General features: G+C 38.1%; 1 long non-coding RNA gene across 2 annotated transcripts in view; it reads right to left on the reverse strand.

Moving 5' to 3' along the window:
* The window catches only part of LOC116597858, a 60,619-nt gene that overhangs the window by 19,154 nt on the left and 25,531 nt on the right, over positions 1–15,934 (reverse strand). Inside the window, exon 3 of one of the 2 annotated variants that reach the window (XR_004288814.1) lies at positions 15,126–15,273. The exons of the other annotated variant lie outside the window; for it this stretch is intronic. This is a non-coding gene — a long non-coding RNA (uncharacterized LOC116597858). Of the gene's footprint in view, positions 1–15,125; positions 15,274–15,934 lie in introns of those variants that run through there. 2 annotated transcript variants of the gene reach the window in all.

The raw sequence follows: 15,934 nt of genomic DNA on the forward strand, positions 1-15,934 counted from the left end.
TAGATGGCTGTAGGTATGAACTTAGGAGACTGAGCCCCAGAGCTATTGATCTTTTAGTCTTTGGCCAGGAAGGACATGAAAACCCAAGACAGTTTGTGGAAGGGCTGCCTCTTCCCTATGAATCCCCATGTCAGGCCTCTGCTCTGGTTCTAGTGGTGGTCACTGGAAGGGTAGACCTTGCCTCTATCCTGTTCTGGGCCAGATTTTAAGGATGGTGATTTTATGGCTTGGGAAACACCTCCATGTTCTTAAGCCCATGTTCCTCCTGGGGAGATGCCTGGCATGTAGCATTCATAAGACATCTCATGGTTAGTACGCAGCAAAGCAGTGCCCAGCAGAACAAGTGCAATACAATCTTAATTTGTATGGCTTAACACCTATGGAGGGACCAGGACTTGAAACAGCTATAGGCCTGGCTTACTCAACTACAGGAATCTATATGTGTGGGGATGTCCCCACACATCACTAGGGGTGTGAAAGTACTTCCTATTCCTCATCCTGAATACCTGCTTCCACTGAGCAGGATACCATGTTGGTCCCTGTGGCTGCTGAAGGATGGGGTTTGCTCTCATCTACCTTTACTCACAGCTCTCCAAGGCCAGAATCCTCAGCCACTGGCATTCTTCCTCATTATCAGGATTTAGGGAGAGACCAAACCAGGCAATATTCCCCGTCCCCTGACTCCACAATTCCCATAAACTTTAGGGGATCCCTGGATATGCAATTAGGAAGAAGTGGGAACCTTAGATGAGGCACAGAAAAAACTTCTCTTGCAGGTGGAAGGCACATTGAGGATATCAGTTATACATAGGGGTGATTAACTAAGGAAGCAAATAAGTTTCTATTTATACTTTTTTAGTTTTGAAATTCATTCCTTTCCTTTCCCCTTGTGGTAAGTTAAGTAACACTCCCAAAGACTCATTTCCACCAAGAACTTCAGAATTCAACCTTATCTGGAAACAGGGTCTTGGCAGATATATTAATTAAGGATCTGGAGGTAGAATCATTGTGGATTTAACATGGATTTTAATCCAGTGATTGCTTTTCTTATATGAAGAATAGAAACTACAGGGACAAAGGGGAGGAGCACGTGAAGACAGAGGCAGAGATTCATTGCCCAGCCACAAACCAAAGAATGCCTGGGGCCTTCATAAACTAGAAGCAAGAAAGGTTTCTACCTAGAGTCTTCAAAGGGAACATGGTTCGGCTGACACCTTGATTTCAGATGTCTAAACCTCTAGAATCTTAAGTGAATAAGTTTCTGTTGTTTTAAATCACCATGATTGTGGTCATTTGTTATGGCAGCCCTAGGAAACTAGCACACCCACTAAACAAATGTTGAACAAATGGTTTGCTGTTGTCTGTGTTTTGGTCCAACCCTGTTCCCTGGTTTCTGGCAGAAGCAACAAGGAGTATGGGATACACTTTTCAGTAGGAAACACTGATAAAGAGAAGATTTGGATAGGAAAATGAATTCTGACTTAGCCATGATCAGTTTCAGTTGTCTGTGCCTTATCTAAATAGAGATGTTAAACTGTCAATTGGGATATGTTGTTCGGGACTGCACACCTTGGTCCAGGGGGGCTATATATGCCAAGAGTGGTCTTCGCACAAGTAGTACATGACCCATAGGGTGATTCTGGTGCCTTGAGAGGAAGTGTTGTGAAAGAGAAAGGAGGAACACGGCAAACAGTTCTACGAGGAGGTCTATCATTAAACATGAGTAGAAGATGAAGAGATGCTCAGGAGACTGGGAGGGAGCAGTAGAGAAGTTAGAGAATAGTTAAGAGAGGACAGTGGCACTTCAGCAGGGGAGGAGACAACTGGCTGGTGTTGAATGCTGAGATGTCAAATATGACACAGATTGAACATGGCTATTGGCATTAGCAACACAAAGGTCGCTGGGGGCCTCAGCAAAGAGTGATTCCAGCAGAGTGGGAGTCAGATTGGAGTAGCTTGAGAAATATATACATATTTGAAATATTTGAATCCAATTTCTAAAAGGAAGAAAGTGAATGGGAAATGAGAAAACAAAGGAAGAAGGTTTCACAAAGCTTGGTTGTTAAGGAGAGTAGGATAAGAGAATGGTGTGTGTGTGCGTGTGTGTGTGTGTGTGTGTGTGTGTGTGTGTGTGTGAAGCTGTAAAAGACTTGGGCATGTTTAAATCCTGTTGAAAAGAAAATCTGAGGCAAATAATTGCTTGAATGAAACAAGTTTGAGGATACAGTGGTAGGCAGAGAGATTAAATAATCAATAGTGCAAAGTTCCACAAAGGTGATTGGAGGTGGGAGTCACAGGACATAAGGAGGAAGGAGTCCTCAGGAGGAGAGCCCTTTCCTCCAATGTGACTGTAGGAAAATGATGACAGTTGGGAGTAGCTGTGGGATGTCAGGTAGAGATTTTGTGAAGGCAAGTTCGGGCTGTGAGCTCCCATTGAATGTATGTCTTTTTCAAGAAAGTTAAAAGGCCATGCCTTACTTTTTCTCTAGTTCATTCTCTATACAATTTCACTCTGAAATCCTCTTCAATGCCTACAATTAACCTAAATAGGGGATATTTTAAGATTGTGGTTTTTCTGAAACTTCAGACCACATAGCTCTCTATTTGACTGAAGTGACAGTACACTGTACTGTTCTTGTAAAATAAAAAGTCTTATAATTATTTTTGGTTGTTAATATCTCCAGAAAATAGTACACATATCCATAGAAATTTATTTTGCTAGTTTCTTGAGAGAGATAAATTATAATACTTTCCAAAAGAAAAAAATATGGCATATTCATGAAAAAAAATTGCTTTGGGGACATCCTAATGGCCTCAACTGAACTTTTAGAAATGTAAACAGTCATAACTGCTGTTTGTGATTATCCTCAAAGTAAATTGAATAAATACTGGAAGATGGGTTGCTGATAAAATTATACAACGTACAGCCAATAGATAGGTGTAAAGTGATTTGGTAGGAAGGTAGGTAGTGAGACAACTTAATATCTTTTCTATGGTTCCTGTTACCAGGCACATGATAAGCTGAATTTAGCAGCTGGCTACCGACTTACCCTTTGAGTTTTCTGGCCCTTGGCATGTGAGAATTCTGATACCGTGCCTGAGCAACACTGAATAGTAAACCACATACTACTTAAAAAATGTGTGTGGTCTGTACATGTCCTTCCTTCTTTTTTTTTAATCTTTTCTTTCTCTTTCTTCCTCCCTTTCTTTCTTTCTTTCTTTCTTTCTTTCTTTCTTTCTTTCTTTCTTTCTTTCTTCCTATCTTCTTTAATGAGCCATTTTTTTTCCAACCTAATCCTTTTAGTCCCTTATTACATTCCTTATGGCATATTCACCCTCAGGAATGGCAAAAAGTACAGAGCATATCCCGCCCATTTTCTTTGACATAACAATTATTGCCTGATAATGATGTGGTAGAAACAGCAACATACTTGGAAATCAAGACTGAACTACTAATGAATGCTCACTCCTTATTTAATCTAGTGCATTTGTTTTGTTGCTATACATGTTAGCCTTCTGATCTATGGTTAATAAGCCATTCTATTTGAGCTTATTACTGCCGGAGATAGGGGAATGGGTTATATCAGTGAAGCTAAGTAAATTTTGCCACACTTTATCTCTTGCTTTATAAATCACAGCAAGTAGCATAATTCATTTCAGTAATGTATTCATAGGGCAACTGTAGGGCTCTACATGTAATAGTAATAAAGATTTTCTGGTAAAACTCAAGTACTATTCACTTAAAAATATTCTAGACTTCACTAGTCTTCTGATGATAACAAAATTACTTTCATTTACCTTTTGAAAAGTGATACTCCATCTGTATGTAGATTTTGTCCAGCTCCTGAATTTTTAGCTATGGACTTATATTCAGATTTTACATTGTCATTTAGAGAATATTGGGTTTCATTCTTGAAATACGGAGGTTAAAAGATGGTGATGCAGAGAACCTAGTAAATTTTGAGGATTGCCAAATTGGGTTCTTTTAGGCCCCTAAAATAGTTGTGGAAGCAAACAAACAAAACCCCCAAAAACAAAAATAAGAATTTAGAAAATAAAGAGGGTTCTATACAGCTCACTGGAAGACCTTCAGCCAGTCACTGAATGCCTCTGAGCTTCTGTCCTCCCGACTATACAGTGACAATAGCAGACTAGATGCTCCTTCTAGTGTTCTCGCTAGCTCTGATGTTCCCAGGACAACCACACCGTATGGATCAGAGAATAATAACTATGAATAATGATTTATTTCTTTTAGAAAAAAAAAAAGAATGTCCGCTAAATTAGTATATTACAAAGTAAGGGATGAGCCCGGTACAATGAAAAGGACATGGAGTGAATCAGACCGGTGTTCAGATCTTAGCTTCACTCTTAATGGCTTTAGGCACTTCATGTAATGTTCTCTGAGAAGTTTCCTCACTTATAAAATGGGAGTGATCATTCCTCCTTGATGTGGTGGTAACAGCAAATATCCAAATAGATGTACAGAGCTTAGCATAGTGACAGGCCCAGGAAGTACTCAACAGAGCCTAGTCATTATTTGTGTTGTTTTGTCACAGAGGACTGCTGTGAGTAAAAAGGCATCCAGTACAATCTAGGTGCTCAATATATAATACCCATTCTTGAATATATGAAGTAGGAGTCTAGAGGTATAAGACCAGTCACATGTTATGTGAAAAGAAGCATTAAAAATGGCCAGAAAAATTCCCAAATCATGAGAGTGAGGCAAGGAGTTTCTTGATAGCGTCAGTAATCCCACACTGGGGAAGTAGGCAAATGTTGACTCCAAGTAGAAATCCACTGTGGATGTGACCTGCTCCTGTATCATCTAACTCAAAGAATACATCACTTTATTTCTAAATTATAATTTTACAGTTGAACCTTCCAATGGCAGATTTGCTTGAAGTAAGCCCCTCTCATGGTCCACCCCAGCTACATCTAAGATCATCTTATGATCTCTGGCAGATGATATGATCTTATATATATAATTTTTTTCCCAGTCCAGTGTTGATTTTGCTGCTACTTACTCTTAGGATGTAGTCATTTGGGAAAACTGTCCTCTACTGGTATTCCTGCTCTTAGAACTAGGTAAGGGCTCTGCTTTGACTCTCCTTCACCCATGTTGCACTCTAGGTGGTAAGGCATTCACTGGGGCCTCCTGCTCCTTCTATCTAGGTTATGCTCTGGATACCCAGGACTCCAGATTCATCTGCTCAGAGAGACTTCAGCTTTAAACCTAGGCCCTTCATTCTGCAGCTACAGCATGTGAATATGGCTCAAGGGGTAGTTAAGGTAGCCATTTGCTGTGAGAATGTGTATGAAATCGGAAGTGTGGCCTGGGATATCCATGCATGGGTGAACAAGATCCCTTCTCTTATGGGACAGAGCCGGGGTGGGAAGAAAAAGGGAAGGATTGTGGGCAAAAGATCGAGAAGGGGGAAGAGAATTTTAAATTTGAACTGGCCCTCTAAGCTATTAAGAAGATATATTTGGCAAGGTAGGAGGATGGGACATACTCTAGACAATTAGGTAGTTTGATCCATAATGTTTAAATATATGGTCATGCATGTACATGTCTCCTTTGAGCTCCTACCCAGGCCTGTGGATGCTGGGGTAGGCCCGAGTGAGGTGATCACCCCGATACCTCCTCTTCAGCTCTAGGGATGGCTCTGCTCTTGCTAATTCCTCTTAGCAAAAGTGATACCAGTCCATGATTTTAGTAAGATTTCACTGAAGACCTGGAAATAACTGAAGTCTTATGCAGAGTAACCAACAGCTGCACTCAGCAATGATTACTTTTAGGACCTGAAAACCCAGTCAGACTGCAGAGTCCCTGACCAACTGCCACAGGGTCTGGTATTGTAGAGACCCGCTCAATCTCAGCAGTGAGAATCTCTTAATATCTCCAAACTCTTGTCTAAGCTCAGCTATTTATTGTTGTTATTCTTGTTCTTGTTTTAAATGAAGTCAGACCTGTTTTATTGAAACCGGAATGATTGATGGTAATACAATCTGCTTTCTCGAGATAAGATCCCACCTACCCATCTCACACCCACTTGTGTGTAATGTGACCACAGTGGCCTGGAAGAGATCATCACAATTGTTCTCCCTATTTCTCAAAATCCTGATTGCTCTGTCTTAACTAGCACATGCCTGTGCTATTAACAGATCAGTCTAGGCAGCAGGGCACGAGCCTCAAGTCAATTCCCCATGATAGGATCCTTACCTGCAATAGGAGGGAGAGGGGTTGGAGAAAGTGTGAGACTTGCATGTCCCTCCTGTCATAGCTTGGCCTCAGCTTCCAGAATCCTATGAATAGCTATCCAGAAAAAAAAAAAAAAAAAAAAAAGAAACAAACAAACAAACAAAAACCCACACAAATTTCCCAAGAACAAGATATTCTTGATTTTAAGACAGTCTGACTCAAGACTGGGGAGGAGGTTTCTCTATCCTCCAGAGGCAAAGTTCTGCTGATATTCCCAATTGTAGAATTTTTAAAAATTCAAAGAATCTGTTTGAAGTAGCAGCACTTGGGTCAACTTTTTATAATCCAGAGTTTTATGAAAACATGGGTCTTCATCTATACCTATATCTTACATTTAAAAGGCTCACCAAAGTGAATTCTCTCAGAACAAAATGAGATATGAGGTGCCAACTACTTGCTACCCCTCCCTGCTTAGTTTTCAACTTTCCAAATTATTAGAAGCAAATCTCTGCCACACATTATTAAATGTGTTTACTACTAAACATATTGGTGTTTATCACTAAGTAGAATAATAAGATTGACCTATCTATATCGTGGGCTTTTGGGATGATTGAAAGAAAAAACTGCTGTATGTTAGGGTAACACAGTACCTTCTCTAAACACCAGGAAGTAAGAGCAGCTCAGTGACATCACTGTTAGCTACTTTACAAGCTGTATGTGCTGATTTCAAAAGCAGATTGCAAACCATAAAATGGTAATCCAAAGGTTAGGTAATTCTATTATATTTCCTTTCATATGGAGGCTAGCTATTCTGGGGAACATACCTGAATTCAATTCAATGTTTTATTGGGTGTCTTTTATGCACAAGCCAGTATGATAGGCATTGAAATTCAGACTACACAACCTTGGCTCAAAGCAACATTTTTAGTTCAACTGGATGGCTGTGTTTATATCCACCCTAGCAAACCTGTAAGATCTCTGTGGCTGCTGCTGAAGACCATTTTCTTCCCCATTTTCCTCTATCATTATTTTACATGACCAGGAAGAATGTTAGGATCTGCCTTCATCTAACAAGTAAATCGCTTTGTTTTCTGAGCATGAACACTAGGTATAAGACACAACTATACTGTAAAAACCAGATTACAGTATCAGCGGATCTGCTTTCAAACTCTTAACAGCTGAGTCATTTAACATTATCAAATCAGACTTTGATCATATGTCAAATTGGACTAAGAACAATATTCATCTCATGGGGGTGCTATGGGGATTAACGGGAATAATGAATATAAAACCCTCAGCATAGTAGACTCAAGTGTTAATCATTTAAAAATAGTAATTATATTCTCTCTGAACCAAAGAGGATACAGATTGTAAATTGAGATCCCTAATGCCAAGTATAGAATCCTTCTAAAAGGAGTAAACTCTCTATCAATAATGTGGTTTATAGTAAGGGACAGGAGGAACTCTGTTATCCAGAATCCCATCTATGTAGAATATATCTAGGAGACGAGAAGTGAAAAAGGTATCAGTGTGGCTAAATTAGGTATCACAAAGTACATATATTGCCTGTACCAATAATGAGCACAAAATAGGTCATGAGCAATTAATAATAGACCATTATAAAATATTCTGTAGTAGTAATCATGATTTTTCTCATGTAGCTCTATTATTGATCTTTCACAGGGAGGGTTGTATAATCCATGTTCACATGCAATGGGCAAACCTACTCCAACTTAGTCCTCTTTTAAAAGTTACATTCTAGAAGTTCACTCCTTCAGTCAGCATGTAGGACACACACACAGAGACTTACAGATTTCAAGGCCACACAGGCAGAGCAGCCATTCCCAGACAATCACTAACTCCCCACCCACATCAGAGAACACTAAAGGAAACTCCTTCCTGATAAGACAGCTTTTAAAGTCTAAAATTGAGCAGTTGTAGACTGATGAGAAAGTCCTGGAAAACAGAAATAGAGGTCCTGATAGATGAAAGAAATGTGAGCTCAGACACATAAGGAGTTTAGAACGATTCTGCAAATATGGTAGGTCTTTAATGAAAATTTTCTTTTGTTGTTTATTTATTATTACTCCAGGAAAAGAACTTGGACACACAAAAGAATATCAGTGGAAACTAGACAATTTGAATTCCACTATGTGGAACAATTTAGAAACCTAGAAATTTAGATCCAAGGAGCATATAAGGAGGTTTTGTTTATTTAAAAGAATTAAGTCCTTAGTAGATAAAGGAACTATTGAAGACCTTTTGTAGTTTTGTTTTTGTTTTTTGAAGACCTTTTTTAGTTGATCTTGTGTTTAAGTAAACTCGGTGGTAATTTGCATATATAGTTATTCCTTAGTTATAAATTTGTTGTTTCATAAAGTTTGAATATAAAAACCTTCCAGGTGTTATTACACCTGATAATATCTTGACATACTCTAGCTGTTCGAGTTCTAGGGCCCACCCAGAGTGGGCAGATTGGATAAGCATGCTACCTCATGTAAACCTGCCTTAAGATGCTTGCTGGGGCAGGCTTATAGGACAGTCATACATTTCACTCAAAGATGAGATCTTCTAAGCCCTTATTCAAAGACCATCTAGTTTCCCTTCTTCTAATTTAACAATAAATACTTGCTGAACTGCGAACACCGACAAGGCCAAGAATATGTGTCTGCCCAGATGGAGTAACTTTATAGTCATAAATGAAATGGCAAATGTGTTGTGGGGGGCAGTGCATGCCATCAGGCCCCTGAACCTAGACCTCTGCTTCAAGATCTGGGTGGGACTGAAAAATCATTAGAGTTGCCCATTAGAGACAGTTTTAGTTTTTGGATTTTGGATATATAATCCTTAGGTTTGTAGCTATTCCCTGTAAGAAGGAAATGCTGCTTTCCTGTTAGCTATCACTTGGCTTACCTGAAGTTCTGAAAGCTTTCATATGCATTCCCTGCTATTACACTGATTTTGAAGACTTTTTATAAAAGTTAATGACTCATAGGGCAATCTGTGTGACTGAAACACAATGGTAACCTGTGTAGGTGGTTACCATGTGTCACATACTGTGCCTGTTCTGTATATTTTTTCTAATTAGTCATACATCCTGAAGCAGTTAAGGATGTCTGTGGGAAGAAAAATGAATTACACTAGGACTGTTCTTTGCTTGACCTGTGGTGAACTTGAATGAGTAAAATACTCCTTGGAGAGAAAATTGCTCACTGTATAAGGTAGGTATATTTAGTTCTTTCAAGGGAACAAGATACATTTAGTAGCAAAGAAAAGAGTTTATCAAATATATCCTGACACCCTTTGGTGGTTTGTTGTTTTTCAGGCTCAATTTCTTAGCATCTAAGATCTGTCCCTTAGAAAGAAAGTAGTCTAAAAGTTGAAATTGATCAAGACCCTAAATTCTGTTCATGAAGACTTCCTCATGAAGGGATGGAAAAGAATTTAGTTTAGATTTTAGCAAGTGGTCTTCAATAATTTTTAGGTAAACTATAAGGCCACTGACTTGAATTTAATTTGACTTGATAAAATTTAATTACTCTTAGACAAAGAAAATTCTTTCTAATTAGATTTGATGTGAAAAAAATGAAAACACAGCAATTTAACAAAGGAAAATGATGTGCAGATAATAAAAGCCAGGAAAATTACATGTTGTACTTAAAGGAGTGGTCTGGAAAGAGTACTAACAACTAAACAAAGGAAATTTGGTGTGGTAATGGTAGGAGGAAAGGTAGCCAAAGAAAAGAATACTGTGTTAATGAGCCTGTGGGTCAGTGTCTGAGACTGTAAAAGGAAGCAAAGAATAAAACCCGAGTGTTCGAAGAAACTCTCAGTTATCTACAATCATGCCATTAAGTGCAGATGAGGAAATAGGCCTCACATATTAAAGTGACTTGTCCAAAGACATGAAACATGACAATGTACTGCTGTTGAGGATGTAGAAAAACAGGCTCTTATTGACCACTGGTAGAAATGCAGAAAGTTTTGGCCATTTCAGAAGGCAGATTCTTACAAAGCTAAACATAGTCTTACCATATGATCCAGCGATTTTGGTCCTATTTTCCCAACTGATTAAAAAATGCATGTCCACCAAAAAATATGCACGTGACTATCTAGAACAGCTTTACTCATAACCACCCCAAAAATGGAAGAAACCAAGGAAGAAATCAATAGGTGAATGCATAAATGAACAGTGATAACATCCATACAATGGAATGCTATTCAACGATAAAAAGAAATAATCTATCAAGCAACAAAAAAACAGGGATGAATTTTAAATACATATTGTTATGTCAAAGAAGTCAGTGTGAAAGGCTAAATACTTAAAAGATTTCAATTATGAAGTTCTAAAAAAGGCAGAATTATAGAGACAACTAAAAAGATCAGTCGTTGCCAGAGGATAAGGGAGAGAAGGAGAGCACTGAACAGGCGATTTGCAAGGGATATTTTAGGGCGATGAAACTCTTCTGTACGATACTATAATAGATTCATGTCACAATACAATTGTCAAAATCCATCAATATTTACAGTATAGAGAGTGAACCATAATGTATCCCAATGAAAGACATTTAGGGGGTCTAAGGATCTCGGGATAGAATGTGCAATGTGGCAAAAGAATGTAACTGTATTACAAATGTGTAACAACACAACCAATGTGTATTGCAAACAACCTCACTGCATGGGGTGAGAGGAAATGCTACTGACTTATGTACTTTGAAAATGAGTGGGGACTGTAAGACTCCAAAAAAGCAAAGGAAACTATACATAAGCCCTGTACTCTAGTTGATGAAGTTATTGCTCACAGGGGTACAAGTGAAAAATTTTAATACCATTATATATGTATACTGAAATTGAACAATGAAGTAAATGGATAATGACCCATCAAACTCAGATTTCTCACTGTTGAAATGAGAGGTTACAGACAAGCAAGGGGAAGGGGCTAGAATAATCTGTGTAGTAATAGATTAGAGTCGGAGATGTCAGTATGATCTCATGTTTAGTGTAATATAACTACAGATGGTTACATGTACAAATATTTATAGAGATGTGTACATACATGGGATATTATTTACAAAGAGATGTCTCCTTGCTCAGTCAACTGAGAGGGCCCAAAACAAGGACACTCCAGGCTGGAGACCAAATACCCAGACCTTGGTTTCTCATACCATTCACCAATAAAAGGAATGAGAGCTTGGGGTAATGTCTGATTCTAGGACTAGAAATATATAAGATAAGGCTAGAGCACCTTGCAGTGCCAGAAAGTAAGGAAGGGCTGAGAAAACAAAACAATGCACAATGATAGAGGTATGTCAAAGGGACACAGGACCCAATTGAAAGAATTCCCAGTGATTAAAAACTAGAACAATTTGAGCAAAAAAAAAAAAAAAAAAAAAAAAAATTAGGGTTGGATTATAATCCAAACTGTAAGATAAATTTCCACAAGTCTATACTGATGCAAAGAAATGATTGAATAAATAAACAAATGAGGGAGAAAAAACCAATCTCTATTGCAGAGAAACTCCAAATAATTTTGGTCATTACTCTGCGCTCAAGAAGGTAGAGCAAAACTCCCTACCTGTGGGCTATGCAGAGAGCATCTTTCCAGCGAACAAGATAGAAAGGCGGGGGGGGGGGGGGCAGAAGAAAGTAGCATCACAGTGGAGAAACCTGACAAATCCATATCAGCTGGGTGATGAGTCTTAACTACAACAGTGATTTCAACCTACTGTCATGTTGATAGCATATACTCTTTATTTTTTTAAGATGTGTTTATTTATTTGAGAGAGAGAAAGAGAGAGAGAGGGATCAAGGGGCAGGGGTAGAAGGAAAGAATTTCAAGCAGACTCCCTGTGGAGCTCAGAGTCCTTTGTGGGCTTTGATCTCAAGACCCTGAGATCATGATCTGAGCCAAAACCAAGAATCGGACACGACTGAATGTACCACCCAGGGACCCCAATCGCATACACCCTTGATATGATGTGATGAAAACAATACTTTTTTCCTCAGCAGTCTTCCTTCCAAAAAAACATATAAACACAGTTTAATCATAAGAAAAACATCAGTCAATTCCCAATTGAGGGACATTCTACAAAATTTCTGACCAGCACTCCTCAAAACTATACATGTTATCAAAAACAAGTCTGAGACACTATCATGGTCAAGATGGGTCTAAGGAGATAGAATGACTGAAATACAGTATCTTGTATGAGTTCCTGGAACAGAAAGAAAAAGGACGTTAGGTAAAAATTAAAGAAATCTGAATAAAAATGTATAAACTTCAGTTAATAAAGATGTGTTAATATTGGTTCATTAATTGTAACAAAGGAGCCATACTAACGTGAGATGTTACTAGCAGGGAAAAGTGGCTGCGGGGTATGTGTAACTCCCTGTACTATCTTTGCAATTTTTTTTTAAAGTTGTTGTAAAATAAATTCAAAAGTTTATTTTAAAAATGTATTGAGTGGAGTTTCAGAATGGAGTGTGTTATTTTCAGTAGAAATAATGGGATATGTGTTCCACAATGCCCGAAATCATAGGACTGACCTTCTTGATCTTGCCAAAGGCTTTTAAGTAATTTTTAGAGGTGGAAGGGGAGACATTGTTTCAATAGGAACACACTATTTTTTTAAAAAGTGGAACTGGGAAACACTATTTTACTTTAATTTTTGGAAGATATTCATATTATTAAAAAGTATTATATTTTGTAATGCATACTTTAAATTGTTTCAGGTTTCTACTTCACATTGATAACTAACTTGAAACCAGGAAGTAGTTTAAAGCAGAGAAATCTTGATGTTCTCTAAAATGCTAAATACTAATGTTATTCTTCCAAACAAAAGCTTTCTGAAATGCTTACTTTTTCAATACATTCAGTTGTTCAGGATCAGGTCATCCAGTTTTTAAATTCTTTATGCTTCTCTTCCCCTCATCCTCTGCCCATCTCTCAATAGATGGAAAGGATTATTTTTACAGGGAGAAAAGAAAATAATACAGAATCCCATAACATTGTCCGAATATGCTTTTTAGATTATCTGTAGACTTGATTTCTGTATGTTATGGTGTCTTTCACTTAACCCAGTATCACTCAGCCATATTCTGTATTTCCAGATGTCCAGAATGGAGAAAAATAAAGATCAAGGCAGAAAGCAGTCCTAGCAAGTAGACAGCATGACCAGAGGTTTCTCATTCTGAGTCAAAGGTCTGTTTGAGGCCTTGGGTTTGAAGGCATTCCCAAAGATCTGCCTTCACTATGTGCTCAGAACAGAGGCTGACTTCCACTGTAACCTGGTCATCAGATTGCTGGTACCTAATAAAATACTTTATCACCTTAGAAGAGGATGAATCACCAGTACATTTCCTCCCAAACCTAGAATCTTGCACAGAGGTTTTGGCCCCAAACACTCCACTTATCAAATCTTACAAGAGAGTGAGAATCAGTGGCAAAGCCTTGGGCCATTTAATGAATTTACAATGTGTCTGAGAGCAATAGAAACAAAGAGGTTTTTACAAAAGTTGGCCAATTTGCAGTAGCAGTTCTGGTCAAAGTTCTGAGACCTCAACTAGAGGGCACACATACTGAGTGTCCCCAAGTTTCAATATTCTCCACCAACAAGCAACAGAAGGTACTTCTTTTGAAGGTACAACACAATTATCTTTTACTTTCTGTTTTTTCCCCTGTACTTATGTAGAGCTTTCCATATATCTGTCTTTCAAACACACTATTCTTCAAAAACTTGTGCTAGCCTATTCACATATCACTTTTTCAACATCCTGTCAGAGCACTAATCACACTCTGATGCCACTGGCCATTTTGCTTGTGTGTGTGTGTGTGTGTGTGTGTGTGTGTGTGTGTGCATGCGCGCTGAGAGAGAACAGTTTATTTGATGTGTAAAGAGAAAAGATTCTTATTTTGTTGAGAGAATTTCAGACCTTTTGGTAAAGGTGGGGGCAGTTGCTTGGGGAAGTGGCCTATTTCCTTCTGAAATGACTGACCTAATAAGACAGAAAAAGTCATGATGAAAGAGGTGCTTACTATAGCCAGATAGCCAGTGGGGCCCATAGAGAAGACTGACTGCTTTCTTTCCCTCTGAAGAAAGCCTGGGCTGAGAAAGGCAGCAAGCAGTTTCACTTGTGGAAATCATCTCCATTACGGCTAAAGATCTGGATATGCTGGAGGGTGAGAGGGTGAAGGAAGTGGAGTGAATGCACAGTCTGCATAGCCTTGCCTCTGCTTTATGATTCTTTACTTGACTTGACACCTTTGTGTTATTTGAAAGGGAAAGAAAAATTTGGAAGAGTAAGGAAAAAATGTGATACTTACCTTAGTTGGCTGGAGCTGTCCTAACAAACAAGATGGCTTCGAATAAAAGAAACTTATTTCTCATCTTAAAGCTAAAATCAAGGTGTCAACAGGGCCATCACCCTCTGAAGGCCCTAGGGAAGGAACTGTTCTAAGCCTTCCTCCTAGCTTCTGGTAGTTCCTTGGCTGGTGGTAGTGTAACTCCAAACTTCACTTGCTATTCTTTTGTCTGTGTGTCCAAATTCCCCTTTTTTATAAGGGCACCAGTCATATTTGATTAAGGACCCACCCTAGTCCTGTATGACTTCATTTTAATGAATTAATCTGCAACAACCCTATTTCCAAATAAGGTCACGTTCCAGGTACTAGAGATTGGGATTGCAATATATGAATTGGAAGGGGGCATAATTCAATTCATAACAACATGAAACTGTACACAGGGACTTGACAATTGAAAAATGGTTGTTCTTAGAGTTGATGTGTCTCTGTGTGAAGAGCCTTCCCTCTTTGCTTTGTGATCTCCTGACCCAGGACATGCTGAAATCCTAACAATGGCATGGATTTGGACTGTGTTAATTGTAAATATTTTTATTTATTTATTTAAAAAAAATTTTTTTTGGTAAATATTTTTAAAAGTAAATTGCCTTTTTAGAAGTAACACTTATCAAAATGCTCATCTTCTTACTTCAGTGTATGTGCCCTTTTTTTCATGTACTTCCACAATTCTTCCTTAATAATTCTCCTTTGTGATTTTCCCTCTAACCTGGTGAATCTTTGAGGAGGATTCAATGGAAGAGATTAGGTGTATAGTAATTTTATAATCAGTAAATGTATTTAGAATTTATTTATCTTATTTTTCTTTGATGCTTTAATCATGGCCAAATCCCTGCATTTCTCAAAACTTGCGTAAAAACAATTTTAGCTCTTTGGTGTAAGAACATTTCAGAATTAATCCTGCATTGAATTAGAGGTTTAAGAGCTCCTAGCACATCTAACAGACTCCAAATCTCTGATTATATACAAGTTTTAATAGTACCAAGTTATTTTTATTCTGAAAAATGAATTCATCAAATGTTTCCCCAGTGAACATTCTTATGGCTAATTAACAATAGAATGCAGCAAACAATAAAGGAAAAGTAAGGGCTGGGTAAAGGCAACTGTTAACTTTTTTTTAAGAAAACAGAACCTGAATAGGAAGTGAATATACTTTTTCTTTTTTTAAACCTCACAAGAAACCCAGAATTTTACATTTTTATCTCACTGACAAAAAGAATCTGAGAACCTTGATATTCTCCAGATCACAGAACAGATGCAGTGATAATTCATAGTCTTAGACATTTGGTATAGTGTATGGCAAAGTATTCTGACAGGTGAAAGAAGACCCTAATTAGTAAATTATCCTGATTAACCTTTAAAGTACTGTCCTTTGTAAC

Source organism: Mustela erminea, chromosome 8 (genome assembly GCF_009829155.1).
Source record: "Mustela erminea isolate mMusErm1 chromosome 8, mMusErm1.Pri, whole genome shotgun sequence".
Lineage (NCBI taxonomy): Eukaryota > Metazoa > Chordata > Mammalia > Carnivora > Mustelidae > Mustela > Mustela erminea.